Source organism: Leopardus geoffroyi, chromosome E3, assembly GCF_018350155.1.
Source record: "Leopardus geoffroyi isolate Oge1 chromosome E3, O.geoffroyi_Oge1_pat1.0, whole genome shotgun sequence".
In the NCBI taxonomy this organism is placed as follows: Eukaryota; Metazoa; Chordata; class Mammalia; order Carnivora; family Felidae; genus Leopardus; species Leopardus geoffroyi.
Window position 1 is genome coordinate 35,046,581 of NC_059340.1, and position 17,062 is coordinate 35,063,642.

The 17,062-nt window shown below is 44.6% G+C and overlaps 1 long non-coding RNA gene across 2 annotated transcripts in view; it reads left to right on the forward strand.

Annotated features, from left to right (window-relative positions):
- Nucleotides 1-15,973, forward strand: part of LOC123589375 — a 33,114-nt gene extending 17,141 nt beyond the window's left edge. For both annotated transcript variants that reach the window (XR_006708288.1, XR_006708289.1), the window contains exons 5-8: nucleotides 4,875-4,965; nucleotides 10,732-10,924; nucleotides 14,606-14,698; nucleotides 15,862-15,973. This is a non-coding gene — a long non-coding RNA (uncharacterized LOC123589375). The remainder of the gene's footprint in view (nucleotides 1-4,874; nucleotides 4,966-10,731; nucleotides 10,925-14,605; nucleotides 14,699-15,861) is intronic.
- Nucleotides 15,974-17,062: the final 1,089 nt, after the last annotated feature.

Sequence of the window (17,062 nt, forward strand, 5' to 3'; positions counted from 1 at the left end):
CCGCGCTTGACTTTGTGCATGTGCTTTCTCTCTTCCTGTGCTGGGTTACTTTCCCTTTAGCCACGGTCTTCTGTAGCTGTGAGGTAGACCAGTAGTAACCAAGCCCAAAGCTATTGAACTTTGGGGAGGTCATCCTCACAAAGACAGGAGTCTGGGGGAAAATATCAAGTGATGACCCCAGCTCCTCTCAAAGGACAGAGCTTTGGCTCAGGTGTCCGTGAATCACAGAAACTCCCTCTCTTCAACATGCCTTGGAGATTTAGCTGGCTGAGTTAGCTAAACTAACTGAGCTGAGTTAGCTTAACTGACTGAGCCACCCAGGTGCCCCAAAACAGTGAGGCTTAAGAAACATCCTTATCTTGGGGCGCCTGGGTGGCTCAGTCGGCTGAGCGTCTGACCGTCTCAGGTCATGATCTTGCAGTCTGTGAGTTCAAGCCCCGTGTCGGGCTCTGTGCTGACAGCTCAGAGCCTGGAGCCCGCTTCGGATTCTGTGTCTCCCTCTCTCTCTGCCCCTACCCTGCTCGCGCACTGTCTCTCCCTCTGTCTCAAAAATAAATAAACATAAAAAAAAATTAGAAAAAAAAACATCCTTATGTTTTTGTTTTCCAGGGAAATGGCTTATCACAAAGTACCGCCCTCCCTCTTACATATTCCAACATAAGACCCACCTCCGCTTTCCTCAGTGACCCAGATATGAGGGTCTCTATACCTTTTCATGATTCCCCCAAGACTTGTGAAATGCCTTCCAACCCTCCCGCCAAATGACTTCCAAACCCACCTCAAACGCTCTTCCTTTCCACTGAGACATCCTTATTACTGAATTATCTTCCTATTGTAGTAGCCTACATGAAATCTTCTCGTTAATTGTCTGGTGCATTTTGTATTTGACAACCCCAAGGTGAATAATTTTTGCAGACCAGAGTTTCCATCAAGGCCCTAAAAAACTTGAAGCAAGAAGGTGATGGGGAGTCAGCAGGAAGTTCCTAAAAAAAAATTGAGCTGAAGGTAGATTAAGCAAGGAACACAGGGAGAATTTGTATGCAGCTGGTGGGCATTCAAACCTTCCTGCTTACAGGAAAAAAAACACAGCCTTGGCAAAAGGAAGAGAAAGGATGTGGGGTGATAAAAGATGCCCTTGTTGGCCCATAAGTTTTCTCTACTTTAATGTCATTACAAGTCCTATGATAGATGTCATTCTGGGGGCCCTGACACCAACATGAACACAGACAAGGGCTGGGACGGAGCTTCAGGCTGGGAAGTGTGAAATTGCTCCAAAATGGTTGACTTCTGGAACAATGTCCTTGGATGCTGGTATTTCTTAAGATTTTATTCTGAAAGCTGGAGATGTCTGGGAGTTTTGCCTCTCACCCCAACGGCAGCTGCCAATGACTGGTGGGCAAGTACAAAAGTCTGGTGGCTTTGCATCAAGGCCTGGAGATAATTTTCAGCCCAGAGATGGCCGTGGGTTCAGGGTGCATTTGGAGCTTCACCTGTAACTGCCCTTGGTTACCTGTTTTCTCTTCCCTGTGCTAACGTCTCCACTTCCTTATTGGTTGCTCCTGGACCCCTTCCTTGAGGAATTACTTGCACTTGAATCCTTGGTTCACAGTCTGCCTCCTAGTGATCAGACCTAAGACATTCTGTTGACCCACTCTGATGAAGGAAGGAAAGAAGGAGAAGAGGGAGGAAGGGAAGGAGGGAGGAAGGGAAGAGGGGAGGCCAGCTCTGTCATTACCAGCTATTGATTCTTGCATATTATTTCCCTGCTTTAGTCTAGCCTTCTCAGGAAAGACTATCACTGACTCAGGGTTGGTGCAATAGTTAAGTAAGGTAATGCTTTTGAGTGGACCAAAGATGGCCAGATCAGCTCATTCAAGCACATCATGGCTTTGCAAGAGGAGTACATAAGAAAACTTGTGTTCTTTAGTGTAAGATCCCAGAATTACCCCTTTTGTTCCAACGAGAAGTGTTTACTTACCTCCTCCTCCTTCCTCACCCATTGGCTATGAGTCTAGGTAGTATGAACCAAAGTAGACAGGAATCTTACCGTCTTAGTTCAGTAGATTTCAAATTCTCAGGGGCACAAAAATCACCTGGGATCTTTGTTAAAAATATAGATTTCCAGATTCCCCCAAGAGATTCTGGTTCAGTGGATATGGAATGGTTCCAGAAGTCTCAGTTTTTATAAGCTCTGTGAGCCTAAGGCTGACATTCCACAGACCTTGTTTTTAGAGGCCTTGCCCCAAGTGCCAACTCTTCCCTGGTACTGTTCTCATGGTCTTTGCCCCTCCACAATGTATTTGTGCACATTATAGTCCCTGCCAGTAGTTTCCAGCCCAGGCTGGACTCTCCATGCCATTGCCCAGACCCCAGCTGCTTACCTGAGCTCTCAAATGCCTCTTGGTCTACCTTGCCCCATTGGGTTGACACTTTGCTCCGCACATCGATGAATTCATTCATGGATGTCAATGAGCCCTTGTCCATTTAGTACAGAACGAATAGGCCGAGGTTGCTGAGAAACTCAGATGGCACCGATGATCAATCACAGCGTGCCGTGGGTCCACCTGGCCCTGGAAGGTGACACATCCATTACAGCCGATTAAGACCAAGAATGACAAGAAGCCAAGGCCCTTCCTCCTCCATGGTGCTTGTGACAACGCCAGAGCTCAGCCTCTGACTTTGACCATGAACACTGTCACCTCTGGTCATCACGTTTGTATTTGCCGTCACTTATGCCTCAATCAATGCCTTGGCTCATTATGTTCGGTTCTAACTGCAGCATGATCAGTAGTGCCTCCCGGGCCCTGTCCAAGAGCTTCCTTTCAGGCACTCCACACCTTGAGTTCCTGAAGTTTCCAAAACACAGCTCCATTCCCATCTACACCATCTTGTTGGATGGAGGATGGGCCTGGGAGGAAATTGCATTTATTCCTCATAAAACTTTCCGGTTTTCTTGTTACCTCTTGAGAGATTGGAATCTAGTCTGGCAGTCAGCAGACTTTTCTGCAGAGGGTGAGATTGTAAATATTTTTGCCTCACGGACCAGATGATTTTGGGGCAGTTCCTCATCTCTGCCTTTGTAGCACGAAAGCAGCCACAGAATGAATGGGTGGCTCAGTCGGTTAAGCATCTGACTCTTGTTTTCGGCTCAGGTCATGTTCTCACAGTCATGGGTCCGAGTCCCATGTCGGGCTCTGTGCTGACAGCGTGAGCCTACTTTGGATTCTCTCTCTTCCTCTCCCTCTGCCCCTCCCCTGCTTGAGCTCTCAAAAGAAAGAAAGAAAGAAAGAAAGAGAAAGAAAGAAAGAAAGAAAGAAAGAAAGAAAGAAAGAAAGAGGGAGGGAGGGAGGAAGGAAGGAAGGAAGGAAGGAAGGAAGGAAGGAAGGAAGGAAAAGCAAGGAAGGAAAAGCAAGCAGCCACAGAAGATGGGCAAACACAAGTGGGTATGGCTGTGTTCTAATAAAATTTTATTTGTAAAAATGGTGGTAGACTGGGTTTTGTCCATGGGCGGTAGTTGGTAATAACTGATCTAGCTTGTGTTTCTCCATTTTTATTCATTTAACAAATATTTTGGGGCATCTACATGTGCCAGGCACTGTCCTGGGCACTGGGGATACAGCAGTGGGGCAAGACAGATACTATTCCCCCTCTCAGGGCGGCTGTAGTTTAAAAGCAGGGAACAGATAACAAATAACTAACAATACAATTAAATGCTTATCTGCTATTGTTGCAAGTTCTCTGAGGGAGAGTGTAAGCTGTCATGGGACTGAGTAAGGGGAGGTGTGGGGTTCAGGAAGGTGAAGGTGGGGTGGGGAGCAGGGTGGAGTGGGCCACCAAGCAGGAGTAGTGGGGAAGGTCCAGAGGCAAAAGGAGCGTGGACATCGAGAGACTTCAGGGTAACTGTCACCCAGAGAAGGATGGAGAGAAGCATTAGAGCCAGAATTTGTTTTTTTTAGCTACGTATTTCATACGTCCCCCTCCCCAGAAGCCAGGAGACACCTCCAAAATCTTTTTAAAAAGCAGGGAGGTGACATGAGTAGATTTACATTTCAGGACAATTTACCTGGCCAGTTTGCAGAACAGACAGGGGGACAAAGTCAGGGATGTGATGAAATGTCCACACCGAGGTCACCATATTGGGGCAAGCCTGCCCATACCCCACCTGTGATCATTCCGTTCTTGCAAAACAACGTTTCATCTGTACAGCGCACAGGCGTCCGCTGGGGGAGCCTGGGAGCTGGGCTGTGGTCACAACGTGAGTGCAGAGCCTGTTAATAACAAGGGATGTAGACTTCTAGAAGCTAGACTTCCATAGCCCTTCCCTCTTGCCACAGTGCGGCTCTGCATTTCAAGGCCACCTGGACCTTCTGAAGCTTTGCTTATAGCCAATTCAAGTAATGGTCATTTTGCTGATATCTTTTGAAGATGCTGTAATGTTGTAATGTATTCTAAGACATTTAATACCTCTGCTTGGAACGCACTGATATGTAGATCATTAAACAGAGCAGACCTTCTCGGGAAAAAAGAGTACTAATTGCACTTTTCAAATGCCATTTTCATGTGCTATTTGGCAGGGGTTCCACTGTCACGGTATTTATATTTCCATTAACCACAAGGGCTGGGACGAAGTCATCCCATCTCCCCCGGCAGTGGTGTGGCTATTTAGGCATTACAGAGAGACGTGAAGCCAGCCCCTGAGACGGCCCCCATTGATGGCATCTCCTGCAATGACACGCTGGTGGAGCGCCCTCTCACTTTGTACTACGGTTGATCTTTGTGGCCAGTGGCACTCAGCGGAGGTGATGATGCGTTACTTCAACGTTAATTTCTAAAAGATGTCTCAGCTTTCATCGTGGTAATGCTCTCTGTCTCAGATCCCTCGCTCAGAGAGAAACTGGCTTCTGGCTTGCAAGCAGCTTCCTGAAGAGACCCATGTGGCAAGGAACTGGAGCCCCTTTCCAGCAGGTGAGTGAGCTTGACATGGACACCAGCCTCAGTCAGGCCTTCGGATGAGTGTCGCCCCTGTCCACGGGTTAGGGGCAACCCCATGTGACATCTCAACTAGAGGCAGCCAGGTAAGCTACACCAAGCTTCTTGACCCTCAGAAACAATGAGATAATATGTGTTTACTGTCTATACATACACCACATCCTCTTTATCCGTTCATCAGTCAAATATTACTCCGTGGAATGTTATAGAGTATTACCAGTCACCGAAAAGAATGACATCTTGCCATTTGCCATCATGTGGATGGAGCTAGAATGTATTATGCTAAGCAAAATAAGTCAGCCAGAGAAAGAAAGATACCATATGATTTCACTCCTATGTGGAATTTAAGACACAAAGCAGAGGAACATATGGGATGGGGTGGGGGGCAAAGAAACCACAAGGGACTCTTAATGAGGGCTGATGGAAGGAGGTGGGTGGGAGATGTGTTCAGTGGGTGATGGGTACTAAGGAGGGCACTTGTTGTGATGAGCACTGGGTGTTGAATGTAAGTGATGAATCACTGAATTCTACTCCTGAATCCAGTATTGTCCTGTATGTTAAATAGCTAAAATTTAAATAAGTCAAAATAAATGTTTCCATTCTTCAGTTCTAAGTTTTAGGATAACTTGTTGCATAGCAATAGATAACAAAATACAGGAGATAAAAGCTTTGGGTCCTTCAAACAATTTGACCTTATAGGAATGTTTGTGTCAAGTATGGCAAAAGAGCCTCCTTTTTTGGAAGGGGGGCAACTCAGGCAGAACCTGGCTGAGAGCCAGAAGTCCTTATTGAAGGTACTAACAAGGTTTGTGGTCTGGGGCCAGTCACTGTCCCTTTCTGGACCTTGCTTCCCTTGCTATAAAAGCAAGAAGATAGATAGGATGACCTTACAGATTGATGACCTTCCTGATGTTTGGGTGTTTGGTGATGGAAGTACCCCTTATGGGCACACACACTTAACATGTGAGGAGGTAAGCTAGCAATTAATAGGTATTGAACCATAGATCAAGCAGTGAATTACATAGGAATTGCCAATTAATATTGACAAGAGCCAATAAAAGTAGGTGTTTCTACAATTATCATTTATTAGACCAAGAAATTCAGGGTCAGAAAGCTTCATTTTGAGCAGGCATTGTATTGCTTTTCTACTGCCGCATAACACACATTACAAATTTCATGGTTTAACACAACACACATTTATTATTTTACAGTTTCTGTGGGTCAAGAATCTGGGAAAGGCTTAGCTGGGTTCTCCAAGTAGGGTTTTAGAAGTTTGCCATTGAAGTGTTGATCAGGGCTGCATTCTTGTATCTGTGTCTCAGGGTTCCCTTCCAAACTCTACTGAAATGTTGGAAGAATCTTGTTCTTTATAGTCTGGGTCTAGGCCTCCCAGAGGCAGCCTCTCCTTGTAAGCAGTTCAAAGCATAGCTCTTGATTGTTTAAGGCAGGCAAGAGAATGCCTCTCTCTACAGAAGGGTCCAATCTCTTTTTAAGACAACCTCACCTGATTAGGCCAGGCTCACCAGGACAATCCCTTTTGATGAGCTCAAAGCCAATTGACTTAGAATCTCAACTGAACCTTCAAAATCCCCTCACCTCTGCCATATAATGTGACCTAATCATTGGAGCGAGACCTCCTCATATTCACGTGCCCTGCCCACATAAAGGGGAAGGGTCTAATGCAAAGCATGTACCCAGGGTGAGTGCAGGATAAATCTCCAGGCTACCTTAGAATTCTGCCTACCACTGACACAGAAGTAGGAAATGGTGAAACTGGAATTCAAATGCAGGTCTGTTTGATTCTGGTGTTCATGTTTTGAACCACTCACCATAAATCCTTGACTGAGGACACGTTCAGGACAAAATACTATGGCCTTTTTCTTGGTATCGTCAGTGCTTAACGCTTTATAATGGCTCCAGTATTTATCATAGCCTTGGTCAGGATGCTTTTCATGGCTAGTGACACAAATCTCTGACCATTATTTGGGAAGTCTGGGGCTGTACGGTGGCTTAGACAATATTCCTCGGGGCTCTGATTTTTTCATTTCAGTGTTCTGTGGCTATTTTTTCAGGCTTCCCCTCCTCACATGGCAGTAAAAAGGGTTGCTGATAGCCATAATATTACATTCTCTTGGCTCAAAATCCAAAAGGAAAGAACTTTCTGCCCACACTACCCACACATCAAAATTTAAAGAAGACTAATTGATCTGAGTTATGCTCTTTCTGGATCCAAACCCTATCTGGATGAAGGAGTCCTCCAACTGGTCAGCCTGAGTCACATGACCACCCTTTAGTTGGGGAAGGGCAGGAAAGGATGCCATGATTAACAACTTCCCAAGGACAATGTGGGATATCCAAAGTGTGGTTCCTGAAAGATTTGGGCACTGTTACAAAAGGGAGGGAGTGACGATGGGCTGATCAGAACACTGGCTGTACACGAAGCTGAAAGACAAAGCTCTCCAACCCTCTGCATTGGGCGGAATGGGTGTATAAGTATCTTTGAGTGTATATGGAGGCTCACCTTCCAATCACACAGCACTGAGAAAGTTAATACAAATTCTTCTTTCTGTCTTTTAATTCTCAAGCACCCAAATTACTGAGATGGTGGTGGAGGCTGGACTTTCTGCATCGAATAAACAAATGATGCCCTTCCCAGGGCTAAGTATTTCAGAAACTTTGGAGGTGAGTTCATTGCTGGGATTTAGACTCATTAAACTTATCTTAGCCTGGGGAACTTTCTCCATGGTATTCTAGATTTTTAAATGAGCTTAACTCCGGGCAAGTCACATTAGCACACATTCTCTTTGTTATGGTGGCTTAACCCAAGGAGCTAATACAACTTGATAGTATGGTTTGGAAAAGGTGGAAGATATCCTTAGGATGGGGCTAACCTTTATTTTATGAGCATTCCAATAAACTAATGGAGTAATCCATCCAACACGGCTGCTGGCAGGTCAGGATACTAAATCCTCTCTTCAGCAGGAGACTGTTTCCTCTAGAATGCATCCTCCCTAATTTCTGAGAAGCATCTAATTTCTGTCTATTTGTTTGTGTCTCTCTGTGTGTGTCTTTATTTCCGTCTTATACAGATCACGTGGATATTTTATCACTTACTCTCAAAAGCTTTTAACCTCATTTCAGCTGCTTTTAAGGCCTTCTATTAGGGAATCTCTCCAGAGAAGGGACTCGGACTCCTTCAGAATATTGCCCCAAAATGATTTGGCAGTTGTGACAAGTCAGAGATCTTTCCATCTTTTGCTTCCATAGGGAGAGAGAAGTGGAACCATGGCCAACTTTCTATGAAATTTAATTTTCCAAAGTGGTAACTCTGTCTTGCAGCTGTGCATGGAGAAAATGTGCAATGTGAAATGCTCAGGTATTATAAGGACAGCTAAGGGCTTGCCTCTCCCTTGCTAATCATTCAAAGCTCACTCCCTTCCTTTATTTTCCGCCAAGCACACCGTCCCGATCCTGCCTCACAGACCTCACCCAAAAGCACAGGAAATGAGCATGGGTGGGAAAAAGTCAAATATGCATTTAAAATGGGAAGATACAGAAGAATGAGCTGCCCCCTGTCAACAGGTGGGTCCAGGGGCTTTGATAGAGTAATGGAGGCTTTTTCATATTCCCTGGGATAGTAGTGAGCAGCCATTAAGTTGTTCCCCACTGATCTCCCTCTCCTTGAGTATGTACTGGACCTTGTGACTCACCAGTGGAATAGGGCAGAAGGGAGGGACTGTTACTGCTAAGAACAGTTTACACACAGACTGGCTTCCATCCCATGTTTTTTCATAGTCTGTCCCTTGTCCACTGGGATGGAGACAGCCTGCCAGGCTCTCAGCTGCTCTGTGGAGAGGGCCGGGTGGCTAGGAACTGGTGGTGGGCCTAGCTAACAGCCAACAAGGAGCTCATGGCCTCAGTCCAACAATCCATAACAGACCGAGTCCTGGCAGCAACCATGTTAGAGAGTTTGGGAGTGGATCCTCCCTTGGTTGGGCCTTCGGATGAGATTGCAGCCCAAGCCAACACATTGATTGAAGCCTCGTGAGAGATCTTGAGGCAGAGGCACCCAGGTGAATCGCACTCTGATTCCTGACTGACAAAGATGGAGAAAACAAATGATTGTTGTGTTAAGCCACTACGTTTTAGGATAATTTGTTATGCAGATACAGATAACATCTCTCCTCACCCTTCTATTGTCTCTCTCTCTCTGTCTATCCATCTCTTCATCCATCCATCCATCCTGTGTGTGTGTGTGTATTTAGAGAGAGAGAGGGAGGGGAAGGGAAAGCATCTCTACCTGATAAGAATCTGTCTGTCTGTCTATCTATCCATCCATCCATCCATCCATCCTTCCTCTTTTACAGAATGTATATTTGCTTTCTCTTTTATCACATAGCAGACAGGGCTACCGTGGGTCAGGATTGTAGAATCCTACATTTTCTCTACAATTTATTTGCACACTATTCTGTGCCTGCATTGTGTTGAATCTGTGCTCTTGTTGAATCTCCATCTCATTCCTGTGAAGTAGATATTTTCATCCTCCATTTAAAAGCAAGGAAACTAGAGATAAGAGAGGTCCAGTATCCTTACTAAGGCCACACAGTAAATAGAGTAGCTAGGATTCACCATCTTTTTTTTTTTTTTTTTTTTTAAAGGGAGGGTGTTTTGCCAATCTTCATCCTTTTTCCATAAAGAGAAGGCCTCATTAGCCATTTCTTTTTGGTGCTTTCTCTCTCTCCTCTTCATGCTGTAAGTCAAAATTGGGAAACATAGAAATCTTTACTTCAGAAAATGCAGTGAGGAGACCCAGTGTCTTAGATGACAGTCCGTGTCCTCTCTCCTAATGAAAAGCACAACTAGCATTTGAGCACTTACTGTGTGCTAGGTACTATTGTTATCCCCAATTTATAGATGAGAAAATGAAGGTTCATAAGTGTATTCATTTCATGTCATATAGCTAGTAAGTGGCAGTCAGAATCCAACCGGACTCGAGCTGCCATGCCATGGACCTCTTCCTCCCTACTTCCCCTCTGCTGAGCACCCTAGTCCCAGCGCCCCAAAATGAATGTGATTCTCAAGGAGAGCTCCTCATGAGGACCCTCATTGTTTACTCCCCTCCCTCAGTATGGATAAACATGTAATATTTACCAGACATCTGTGTTCGGGAAGGAACTGTAGCATATTATTGATGAGCATTCCTGTGAAGTATAATCACCTGGTACAGTGTGAGCCCTTGTAAAGACTATCATTCTATGAAGAGGAACTTGTAAGAGGCATTCCGGGGTGACATTTCTCAGACTGAAACAGAACGACGAGTACAATAAATACGAGGTCCCCACAGGCAAACCCAGACCCAACTACAGTGGAGTAGACATGTGTGAGCATGGCATCCTAATGAATTTATTTCCAAACCTCGGTGCACACTGGGTCTGGGTACTACTACGGATGCATCACGACTGGATGTGAGGTTGGAGAATGGATTGCGAGTTCCACCCTTCAGTTGGTCAGAGACTTTTGGGCAGCCAGCAGAGGCATATATCAGCGATTTAACACAACACACTTAAAAATATATATAAGCCAGAGCTAAAGTGTATGGAGACTAACGCCTGCTCTCAAGTCCACCCCCCTTTTGGTTTTCCCCATGTAGGTAACTAGAACACTGTCTACTCTGTTGCTCTAAATGGACGCTCAAGAGATTCTTGTTCGAACCTGAGTTGGTCCCTCTTTTCCTATTTTTAGGCTCTCTCGTTTCCCTGAATGGAACCATGGCTTGCAAGCAACGGCCCACATCTGACGTGTGGTGAATTCCTGACGGAGACAGTGGTAGTAACGAGTGCTAAGTCCTTCCACATTGACTTCTGCAAAGAGCCTCACTAGTCGGGTCTTCTAAGAAAGGGACAAATCTTGGGCCCAACAAAGAAGAAATAGAAAGGTGGGTGTGGACACTTGTAAAACAAACTCATATTTCCCGGACTTTATTTTAGATGACCAATTCATGGTTCTTTACCAAAGATTCTGTATAGATCTGCTTTCTTGGGAAGAGCCACTCATTGTGTTCAGCCTGGGGAATATGTGTCTGTGTGATGCATGTTATATTAGAGGTGAGCCCCAGGTACCGTATTTGGAAAGACACATAAGCAAGCCTGAAGGGTTCATGAAACTAGTGGAGGGGCAAGTGATGCCAAACGGCCTCAAAGTCTAGAAGGTTGTGAGTCAGAGAGCAGGGAAAGGTGTTTGAGGATGGTGGAACAAAGTGTACTAAATCTTAGAAGTCAGGCCTTTATAGAAGCAACGAGAAGCCACCTGTTGGTTGGAAACAATGATGTTTCCAGGAACACACTGCAGAAAAATCTTTGTGCTGGTTCTTTAGGGCCTGGCTTGAGGGGAGATTGGAGAAGGAGAGTGGAGGCATCTATACCAGGTGAGAGATGATGCTGTTAAGGATAAAGACAGTGGGGATGGGGAAGATGAGAGGATCTGAGAACTTTTGCTGGTCACATTGACCGAAGTTGATTGAATCACGAGGTCAAAGAACATGGCTGTCTTGTGGATGACCATATTGCTTTACTGTATCCAATAAGAGTTCAACACACATGTAGTAAAGAAATGAAAGGAGGGATGTTGGGGCCATGCATTGGGAGATCTTTAGACTGAAGACGGAGATAGCAAGCTGTCATAGTTCAATATCACTAAGATGTTATTTAAAAATAACATCTAAGAGGGGCACCTGGGTGGCTCAGTCAGTTAAGCGTCTGACTTTGGCTCAGGTCATGATCTCACAGCTTGTGAGTTTGAGCCCCTCAATGGGCTCTGTGCTGACAGCTTGGAGCCTGAAGCCTGCTTTAATTCTGTGTCTCCTTCTCTCTCTGCCCCTATCCTGCTTGTGTTCTCTGTCTCTCATAAATGAATAAATGTTAAAAAAAAAAAAAAAAACTAAAATAACATCTAAGATTACTTTAAGAAATCAGTCCCTCTTGGATTCCATGTTTGTTGAATAAATGTCTGATTTAGTATTTTACTCATTAATCAGCATTCAGGGGTGAGGCATGGAAGGCTTTTATTTGTCCTTATGCAAGAATACACTGACGTCTGGCTTCTACATTGAACCTTTAAGAATCTGGTCATGGGGAGACTTAGGTGCCTTTGGGTCCCCTCCCAGGTGAGTTTTGGACCTGAAAATACCAGGCCCTGTTTGGGTGAGTAGTCAGGCTATTTCTCTATTGTGAACCAGCTCTGTTATTTCTAGAAGAGTCCAATGGAACCAACCAGAGTAGATTTACTTTGCAACTCTTAGACAATGGCCTCTTGGAAGAATGGCCTTAAGGAAAGGTGGTGGCCAGAGACAAGGGGAGTGCCCTAGGGAGTCCAGCCCTATCTGGAGCTGCCCCAGTGGTTTTCAACTGGGGGCAGTTTTGCAACACCTGCCCCTCTCCCCTATGCCAAAGGACTCTTGGTGTTGTCTGGAGGCCATTTTTCTTGCCACAGCTTGAGGTACTAGTGCCATTGGCATCTAGTGGGTGCAAGCCAGGGATACTGCTAACCATCCTGTAGTGCAAAGAGTGGTCTCTCTCAAGAAAGAATGGTCCAGCCTCAGATGTCATTAGTGCTGAGGTTGAGAAACCCTGGTCCAGACATACATCTGAGGAAGAGGAGAGGGTGTATTAACGAAGGATGTCCCACAACTGGGTTCTAATCCGGCTCGGACACTAACTCACTGTGCGACTTTCCTAAGTCGCTGAACTTCTCTGGACCTCAGGGTTCTCACCTAACCCCTGAGAAGATGGGAGCTACTTCTAGATCCTCAACTCTCCTCATCTCTAAAACCTTATAAGTCTGTGACTACCCCCAGTGTCTCCTCAACATCTCCAGAAGACCATTTGTAGTCTTTCTTGTAGATTGTTTTGGGGAGAGACCATGTCAGGATCTTTCATTTCAGATGGCTTGACCATCGAAATTATTTTAGAAAGTTTCCCATTGTTCAGAAGGACGTCAGCTGCAAGGGATCTTAGTTCTTTCTTTAGAGAAAGTACTATTTCACGTGTTTTTTTTTTTTTTTTTTTCTTCCTGAGATTCAGTAGCCTGAACTCAATGTCTCTACCCAGGAGGAAACAAGGAAAGGAGACTAGAAGCTAGAGCGAAAGTCTGAGAATGAGGATTTAAGCATCCAGGAATCCAAGGAGTCCTCAATCCATGTTTGCTTGCAAAATAGGGAATTTAAAGTTTGCTCTATCCACCACCACTCAACCTTGCTGTCAAGGTTAGAGTAGATACTACTCAGATGGTTTTGTTCAAAGAGTTCCAACAAACATTTATTGATCAAATGCTACGTCCCAGGCATGAGTTGTATATCAAAAAACATTTTAGTTAGAGAAAAATATTGAATAAATATAATAATCATACTAAAGTCTCATAAAATAATGTGAAGGTGGCTGAGAAAATGCCAGCTGATGGGCAAATTAGTCAGAGTGCAATTTACAAAGTTGTCTCTTGTTCTCCTGGGGTCACTTCACACTGGGATGTATGATCATTAAATATGACCCTCAAAGGCACTATGTCTAGAGTAGGGGAAATTACTCAATTTTAAGACAAGATTTTAAACAAGGGCCAAACTGTTTTATCTACTTGGATTTGGGTCACTAATTACACCCAGTGATCTTCCAGTAATGAATCTAACAACGACCTCATAAATTGTGCAGTGACAACGAGTTTCCTTTCCACCCTGTGTCATCATAAAGCGAGCCTGATGCCTTTTCCAATTAGTTATGGCAATTATATGTCTATCAAAGAGATGAGACAAAGAAGGATCATAAGTGCTGCCTTGTAAGGGGGACTTGGGATACAGCCTCTGTTGGGCTGATGCTGTGTGTCCCCAAACCCACCCTTTTCCCTCTCTGATCCTGACTCCTTGTGCAAAACGTATGATGTTGCTTCAGATGGTTTCTTGTCTTTTCTGACTCCCCAGTTCCAGGATTCTAAGTAAAGTTCTGCATTTCTCCCAGTGGGAGATTTTTGTGTATATTGTTTCAAAGTAAGGTGGTCTGTTTACATCGCATCTAATTGATGGTCATCATCAACAATAAAACAGGTAGAAATAATAACAGGGCACATTTGGGATAGGGAAGAAAGGCTTAATGGTTATTGCAAAGTGGAGAAGCCAACTACCTTCCCAAAGATGTGGGTTTTTTTTTTTTTTTTTTTTTACTAGTTGAGATCATGAAGGGACAGCTAGAAGGTTTTTATTATATATTTGGCGAAGTGCATGTTGCAAACCATAGGTTTATGTTCCTGCAGAATTTGTATGCTGAAATCCTAACCCTCAGTGTGATGGTATTAGGGGGTGGGGCCTTTGGGGGTGGTCAGGTCATGAGGACGGTAATGATGCAGTTCGTGCCCTTATAAGAAGAGACCGGAAAGCCCGCTTCCTCTCTAGGCTCCCCACCATGGGTGGGTACAGCAAGAGGACGGCTAACTGCAGACCAGGCTGTGGGCTCTCACCAGACGCTGGGTCTGCCAGCACCTTGTGAGAAATACATTTCTGTTGTTCAAGCCATCCAGTCTATGGCATTTTTGTTATAACAACCTGCCCCAACTGACACAGTGCATTTCTTTCTAGAAGGAAGTCTGTGATATTGCGAAGAACAGGACGTGGAAATTTTTCAGTGGTGCAGTCCAGCCCAAGGAGCATTAAGCTGGATCATCATATCAGGTGAGTGGGGGCTCAGTCAGTTAAGCATCCAACTCTTGATTTCGGCTCAGGTCATGATCTCACGGTTCGTGAATTCGAGCCCCACATTGGAGCCTGCTTGGGATTTTCTCTTTCTCTCTCTCTCTCTCTCTGCCACTGCTCTACTCGCGCACGTGCACACACACACACACACAAACACACACACACAAACACACACACACGTACTCTCTCTCTCTCTCTCAAAATAAATAAATAAACTTAAAAAAAAAAATCCAGCGAGCTGCCTTTGAGCACCAGATCTTGTTGTGTAAGTCCAGGGACCGGGGTTTTGGCGGAAGCATTGGGTTCAGCAAAGGCAAATTCGTGTCTAGGTTCAGTGTCTCCACCACCCACACAAGCAGCTCAGTAAGTGCAATCTCAGGGGCCCCCTACAGTGTAAGGCTACCTGGGGGGAGCCCTTCCAAGACAGAGAACCTTCTGAGTCTCCTCTCTTCTGAGAGTGAGTGGCTGTCCCATTTCAAGAAGCCAGGTGACCAGTTCTCAAAGGCACCTCTGGTAAAAGGGAGAACAGGAAGGAGAAGGAAGGGAGGATACAATTCACCCAGTAATGAAACACACACACACACACACACACACACACACACACACACACACACAGAAATTATTCCAGAGGGGAATCTACATTTAAGACCTTTTGTAACTTTTCAGAGGGTTTTCCTATAGCCCATAAGACCATGAATTAAAAACTTAAAAGTTGGTAGCCTTTCCAGTAATTCCCTAACTGCATTTTGATTCACTGCATATGTGCACAATACCTCTCGTGTGTCTGACATTGGGATTATATAGAGAAATGGGACAGGACAGGTTGAACACCTGTCGTACACAATTATAATCCACTAGTGTGAATGGATGCATACGTGTCTAATTTACACTGTAGTGTAATAGTGGCACAGAAAAGGTTTATAAGGTAATGAGGGAGCCGAGCGGTGATAGTGAGTCTCCTCTCTTGATTCTGCTAATGGTGTAGCAGAAGGGAAATCAGCAGAGGTGACGTCTGAGTGGGTGTCAGGAGCTGAGTGGAAGCGTTTGTGTCCATCATCAAGGCTGCTGGAGGGAACGTTGTTATTTTTCTTCATTATTAAAAAAAAAATGTTTTTAATCCTGCGATCCTGTAATTTATTTAGGGATTTTCCTCAATGACATAAAAATTGCACGAGTGTGCAAATGACTGTCTGAAGATGTTCTTGGCAGTGTTGTTTATGATGAGAGATAAGAAGCACCCTCAAATGGCTACGAGTGAGGTAAGGATTTGTATCAATTATAACATGTATGTAAATCAAATACCTGTGTTAAAATAATATAGATCTATATTTATTGCAATAGAAGAGTTTCTGCTAAATTGTTGGCTGAAAAACCAGCAAAACAACCATATCACCCTAGGTAATGGAAAAGTGTAAGTGATAAGAGGCCATTTATGTAGTGTTTGGGGCATTTCTTTAATGTTTTATAGCACTAAGAGAGACGGTTTCTCTCACTGGGTAGAGTTTCAGACTTCCCGGGGGCTCCTGAGTTCCTAAAAGCAAGGGGTAGGTGTCTAGTGCACGTTTGGGAAATTTAAGACAAAAGCATGCTGAACCGTTTCCAAAAAAATGGATGCAATCTGGAAGCAATGAGCTGACTTTGGTTCTTTTCAAGGCCTGGAGCTACCCCCAAATTTTAGCTCAAGAAAACGCAGCCTTGGTTGGCACAGCAGTTAATCCCAGATGAAGTCCTTCAAAGTGGAAAATTTCAGTGTGATTTATTTTTTTCCAGATGTAAATATATAGCAATAATGCAGTTATAAAACTGGCATTGTATTAAACCATAAATTATATTTGACACATAATAATGTTGAATTACCGTGGAAGTCCATCAACGTGCAATGGCATTACCAACACACAGGCCATTGCTGCTTGCACCAGCCCGATTGCTTGCTTTGCAATGAATAAAGTTCCGGGGATCTTTGCTGTCAGGGTCAAAACGGAATAAAACAGTGGAGAAGGGCTGCGTCAGAGTCTAGCTTGGGCTGAGGACCCTGTAACGTAGGGATGCATTTCTTTGCTTATTTATTCATCACTCAGTACGTGTTTGCTGAAGACCCAGTTGTGCAGCGCTGGGCTCTGATGGGAGACAGGACAGACATGGGTGGCCTCCGCCCTCAAGCAGAGAACACGGGGATTTAAAAAGAAAATGCACAACTGATTACTTAATCACGGGAAATTCATGTCATAGTTCCTTGGAGATTTGCTCGCTTCTCACTTACTGCCAGGGTCAGTGTTGTCAAGTAGGGCTTATGGGGCTAGTCTAGATGGCACGGGGGAAATTAACCACCGTGGATGGAACTAG